Consider the following 7,064-nt stretch of genomic DNA (forward strand, 5'->3'; position numbering starts at 1 on the left):
ACCATGGTTGAACAAAAAGGATATTGTTCATCCGATGATAGAACCCAGAAAAGCTTTAGAAAAAGAAACTAAGTCTAGATAGTGTGCTAGGTTCCTTGACAAGTCCAACAAGAGAGTCTCACAAATGGTTGTTAGTCCAACAATTAGTAATCATAATACGTTCTCTCCTGTTAGAATCCTCAAACGTCCCTCTATTCTTGTTAGCTCGGACAGTCATGGCACTTCTGTCAACAATTGTGATTTTGTGCAAAAATGTGAAAAATCTGCTTAAGTTAATATTGGGATCTCACTAAAAAGAAGTAATTCTCTTTAGAAAGTATCCTCTTTAGTATTCACTACTACCTCCGAAGGCAAAATTTTCAAGCAAAAACGTGTTCCGAAATCAAATGTGCCTAAGAGATCAGTGAATAAGGGAAAGGATACTCATAAGTCATATATGAAAAATCTTTGAAAAAGTTCAATTCCGAAAATTGAATGGAAAGTCAAGGAAAATATCATTTTTAATGAATCTCATAAAATAGTTCTTCCAAAACAACATCGAAAAACAGTTTGTCCAAAGAAAAACATTTCCAAACCACCAAAAGTTGAATATGATTTATAGATTAATGAAAAGACCTTGACATTCTACTTTTTCCCAAAAAAATCTCAAACAATGCCATCCGAGATCCCAACAGTTCGAAAATCCAAAGCCAAGTCTAATATAATATCCCAAAAATACTTATAAAAATTATTCATTTTTAAAACCACCAAATCATACATCACATGTATCTACCAATCATAGTAAAAATGTATCACAAACATCATAATCATTAGTGCGGAAAAATCTCGAGGGGATATAGTTTAGTCAAGCCGGACTCTTCCCTTTGGAACTGGAATTACCTAAAAATGTTTAAACACAAAAGATAAGCACAAAACTTAATGAGTTCCCCAAAATACCACATACCAAATAAATGGGCCCATCCCAACATGCAAATAAATGGGTCCAACCCAACATACACATGCAAGATTCACAAAGACAGCTAGCATCCTATACAACATAGTGAGAAGACTCACTTTTCTCACAGTGTCATACAAATTTCAGCTCAGCATCACAAAACAGGTGCTACTACCCACTTATTGAATCAAACAAGGTCCCACCCGAGTCTACACTCTAATACTAACAATTTGACCAAAAGCCGTCCTAGTAAAAAAGTCAGCGGTCAAAGATTGACTTCAACTGGCCTCCAAGTCGTGGCCGATCCATGGCCACGTCATGGATGATAAGCTCATCCCTGACCCATCCTCTCAGTTGCAAGAAAACCATCGCCACATCATGGAACACAAATCACCATGTCGCGCAAGGATAGTACAAAACAGTCACGGATCCCTCAGTCCCTACATCGTGGCGAACAGGATGCTACGTCGTGGCCACTAAACTTTCACAACTTAATTGATCCAGCCCCCAAAACATTAATCTAACCATTCATTACTTCTATAAAGCTTCTTAATGACCCATATAACCTAAAGATTGATGCTTTTCGGGTATGCATGACCAATAAATGGCTAGAGCTCAAGCTAGGTCATAAATGAAGAGAAGCACCAACATTTCATGTAAGATGCTTTAAAACATCAACACACTTTAGATCTGGACTATATGATGCTCCAAGGAGCTCAGGGATCCATAAAGTTGCTAACTTTACGGGGTCCTACCACTCTAACTATATCATCATGAAGAAAATAGGACAAAAACCTAGATCTAGAGACATAAAGCAATAAAGGTTGAATCTTGATCACTTACAAAGGTCCAAAATATAAGGTTGGAGATGATGACGAGGCTTGCAAGCTAGATCTACACTCCAAGTGTGCTTCCTTCTTCTTCAAAACACCAAAAATACCAAAAAAAAGCTCAAGATCTTCAATAATGGAGGCTAGGGGTACAAAGAGAGTGAGAAGGAGGTGGTTGTGACATCCCCATTTTCACGGCGAGAAAAGACCGATTTCGTTTATGCTTTTTAAAATAAAATCAGAGTAATCTTTTAAAGAAAACCGTTGCGGAATTTGTTCCCAGAAAACATGATAAATACTTTATCCAAGCATCTCCAAAGAGATGTATTGTATTCGTTTTAAAACATTTGGGATGTCCTGGTCAATACAGACACATAAGCATAAACCGAACTTACATTCATCTACACTAATGATATACACCTCTTTAATCTCTCAGTGTAATGTGTCTTTGTATCGATACCTGTGATACAAAAATATTGAGTGGGTCAGGTTTGGAAAACCTAGTGAGTACATAGGGATTTCAATCCCACAATGTTATAACACACACACACACACACATATATATATATATATATATATATATATATATATATATATATATATATATATATAAAATTTAAAATTCACACAATATAAAATTTTCTCTATATATATATAACCAACTCTTACCCCACCCTGTCAATCCTCAAAACGAGACTATCCATTCCCTTGGACCTTAAATTTTAACTCTTACTCCCGGATCTAATCCATATTCTCGAGTCCATGATTGTGCCCATTCCATACTCCCGGAATAGGGACAATTGGTCTATGTCCAAATCCATACTCTCGGACTAATGACAGATTCCATGTCCTGTCCATACTCCCGGACTAAGGACAACTGACTATGTCTTAATCCATACTCTCGGATTAATGACAACTGACTAAGTTTTAATCCATACTCCCGGATTAATGACAATTAACTAAGTCCAATCCATACTCTCGGACTAGGGACGAATAACTATGTCTAATCCATGCTTCCGGATCAATGACATATTTTAAAGTTCTATTCTCCGTATATACTACCCCATAACCATTATAACAAACCTTAGGTTTACTCTTTAACCTAAGTTATCATAAACAATCAGGTATGTTCTTTAACACTTAATTCAGACATCATCAAATAACTCACACAAATCATATATTTAATACATTCAAACAATACTTGTATTAAAATCATGTTCATGAAAGGGGCTATGCACTCACTTGATAAGACGATGATCGAGCAACCCTACGGCTCTTCGAGTAGAAATTCTCCGGTGAAACCGGGATGCTTTCTTGAAAACCGGGCTTCTCGCGGGCAGAGTTTCGACTCGGAAACTTTACTTCTCGGGATCCTCGGGGCTTCGGGACTTGCTTCGGGTCTCGGGAATCATATCGGGGTTTCGGTGTATAAGTTGCACGCAAAACGATGCAATAACAAGTGAGAGAGAAGAATTTGAGCACTAAAACTCGGCAGCCCATGACATCTATTTATAGGGTGCTGAGCATCGGATTACGCTGGGCGTAATCTCAGAGTACGCTGGGCGTACTCCCTCTACAAGCAGTACGATGGGCGTACATCGGGTATGTTGGGCGTAGTAAGCGGATCAGATCGAATGCGTCACTGCTTACGGACCCGGGGCACTCGAGTGGTGGAGTAGGGCGGCGTGGCCCAACCCAGACCATGAACCATGAGTACGCTGGGCGTACTCCGTATTTCCAAACTTCTAAAATTCGTATCTTTCGCATACGAGCTCCGTTTTTGACGTTCTTTATATCCACGTGTAGGTGAGACTATGCTCTACAACTTTCATTTAGACTCCATCGACTAATTTTGACTTTATTATTATTATTATATTTTTAACAGACCGGGACAGGAAAAGTCCGTTAAAAATTCATAACTTCTTCATCCGACGTCCGTTTTCGTCTGTCTTTTTACCGTTGAACTACTATCGACGAGATCCTCGATTCTCGTTTAGATTGTTTCGGCTAGAAACCACTCGATCTCATATTCGAACTTTGGGCTGCATACTGCTAAGTCGCAACTTCGAAAAATCATAACTTCCTCATACGAAGTCAGATTTAGACGTTCTTTTTATGCATGCTCTCGGTTTAACGTATTCTACGACTTTCGTTTAGACCACTAAGGCTAAATAGCGCTCTATCGTAAATTCACGATTTACTTCACGCAGTGTCGTACCGGATCTGTCGCGAAACTTCGATAGGTCATAACTTCTTCGTTATAACTCGGATTTCAGCGTTCTTTATATGTACGGAAACCTTGTGACATATACTACAAATTGGTTAAGATTATATATTCAAAACACTCTTCTATCAATAAGTCATTTTTGACGCTTATCGTCTCTAAATTAACTAGCCCTGATCTACGGGTGTTACAGTGGTGGAGGCTGAGGATGTGAAAAATCTAGCCATCACATTTGTTAATAGGGGCTCAAAACCCAGAGCTAGGGTTTGTACAAAATGGATTCCATGTCATGGCTAAAATAGTGCTACGTCGTGGAACTCATTAAAGATGTGCGCCCAATAAACCCCAAAATACTTTTAAAATTCATACCACGTCGGTGATGCTTCCACCACGTCGTGGCTAGCCAAAAATCCTAAAATACTATTAAAATTCATACCTCAAAGATCCGATTATTACATCCAAAACCCATGCTAAAGTCCCTCGTTGTAACATGGAGCCTAAAAACTCCAAAACTCATTGATTTTGCAGGCTTTCTGTGTTTCAGAACAACATACAATATGTTATATTGATAGTGTTTGTTCCATGCACATGACTGGGCATAAATATTTTCAATGAGATCTCAAATTAACTCTAAAAGCTGGTTACGTTACTTACGGAAACAACACAAATTCTCATATTCGAGGTTATGGAATCCTGACCAATGGCACCTTCTCTGTCTCAAATATAGCTTATATAGCTGATCTCAAACACAACCTCATAAATGTCACCCAACTTACCGATGCCAATCGTCCAATTGAGCTCTGCAAAAAGCACAACTATGTTATGACAGAAGATCAGAAAGAATGCCTCATCAAATCAGATCGTAACACGAAGATGTATCCCCTAGATATCAATATGGTTGTCGGAAAGCCCCATGTATGTTTTCTAACAAAAGCAGTTCCAGATGTCAGTTGGTTATGGCATCAAAGACTTGCCCATCTGAACTTTTGCTACATGAATGATCGGGTGTCTGGTGAAATGGTTCGAGTATTGCCACTCCACAAATTTGATAACGATCATCTATGTGTTGCATGCGAATGTGGGAAGCAATCCAAGAAGGGTCATCATGTTCTGATTGAAAAGTCTATTTCTAAACCACTTGAACTTCTTCATACCAACTTATGTGGTCCCTCAGCGGTTGAAAGTCTACACAACAAGAAATAGGTTCTTATGATTGGTGACGACTTTACCAGATTTACTTGGGTTTTCTTCTTGATATTGAAGTAGAAAACCGCTTCCGAACTCATTGATTTTATCAAGGGAATCAAGCTTCTATCCAAGCTAACTATCATTGAACGAAGAGTTGTTGGTACCTTTCCTCGCGATTACAAGTTTTCGAAGGATGTTGATGTTGACTCTTTTCTTTTCGATGCTGGCAATGAGTTCAACAAGTCTACTTTCCAAACTACCGATGATGTTCCTAATCAATTGGATGATCTATCATCCAATGTTGCTAAAATAGTTCGAGTGTAGATGTGCCTTATCAAACTCCAACTTCAGATAAGCTTCCTCAGACCAATATAAAAGCTACATGAGATGTTCCTAATCCTGCTTTGGTTTCAGATGATCCTCCTCACGTTAACAATAATGACAAAGTGAGTGTGAAGATGATGTTTGGAGAAGGTGATATCAAGATCACCAGTATGCTTCCTCCCAGTTCTCATTTTCAGTCCTTGCAACCTTCTTCTTCAAATTCCCAGGAGGAATTTTACTTCCAATCATCTTTCGACGAAATGGATCTTGGAATTGGAGATGGTGATCAAGGGAAAAGAACTCCAGTTAGTTATAATGTTGGTGGTTCTGGTGGTCATGATGATGGTGATGATGATAATGCAGATGACTGAAGTAAGTCAAGTGAAGGAACTAGTTCGTATACTGGATCTTCGGACGATAACATAGCATATCCTTTCGCATTGCTCGAGATACGCTAAAGTTGAGTCCGTCAATGCTCAAATTGGAGCTCTTAACTCAAAACTGGATTTAGTCCTTTGATCCATTTCTTTAGTCAAGGCTACCACCCCTTTCATTCAAGACCGAGAACGACACTTGGACCAACTGATCTAGCTCCGACTTAAGCACTCCATGGAAGAATCATAACAATGTTACTCCAATATGATCAAGCATCATGATGAGACTATTCAAAAGATGCTTGTTATTCATGAAGAGCTAGTCAAAGTAACAAACAAACTCATCCATAAAACACATGTCCGACATGAAAAGAAAACGCAAAGACTAGAGCGAGAAATCCACTCAAAGGATGGAATAAACCTCATTATGCAGCAAGTCCTCATAATAGTAGTTCGTCCTGCCCAACATTTTGTGGACATTACAAACTACAAGTTTGATGAATTCCTCCCTATTTTCGAAGAAACTATGGATACTTTGAAAGCTCAAGCTCCCATTGCCAATGCATACAATAATCTTACCAAAATAGTAAATCTAAGCTTTAAGAAAGTCTTTGACAAGCTTGGAGATCTAAAGGAAAATGTAATGCTTGCACTAAAAATCGGGCCTTCTGATGCAAGAGTATGAGAAGTAGTTGTTGTTACTGGATAGAAACTAAGCTCGAAATTTCAACCCTGAGATGAGACCTCTGAAGAAGATGAATATGATGAGATGAATGTGAATGATAAAGTCATCTTAGCTATCCAGTCTAAAAAATATCCACCATCTTTTGGAAAAGTATTTCTAATGAAGAAAAAGCAAAGTAGTTGACTTGGCCATTGATCTGGCTGCTCTGTTAAAAATTACATGAAGCAAGCCAAGGTTAAAACAAATCTAACCATTGACGCTTTCCAAGCGACTCAACATGTACTGCTTCCAATCCTCACTCCAAATATTTCTGAAATTAATGAAGGATCCCCAATGCAAGTTGATGATGGTCTTCCTGCTCCCAAATTGATCTTACCAATTTTGGAAGTGATTGTGACTCCATCTATTCAACAAGTTGTACAAAAGTCACTCCTAGATCTCCAAACAAGGAAACAGGAAAGGGAGTTACTTTTAATCAGATCAACCCAATGAAGTTGTTGATAAA

This window comes from Lactuca virosa, chromosome 4 (assembly GCF_052849685.1).
Source record: "Lactuca virosa cultivar CGN04683 chromosome 4, Lactuca_virosa_CGN04683_v6, whole genome shotgun sequence".
Lineage (NCBI taxonomy): Eukaryota > Viridiplantae > Streptophyta > Magnoliopsida > Asterales > Asteraceae > Lactuca > Lactuca virosa.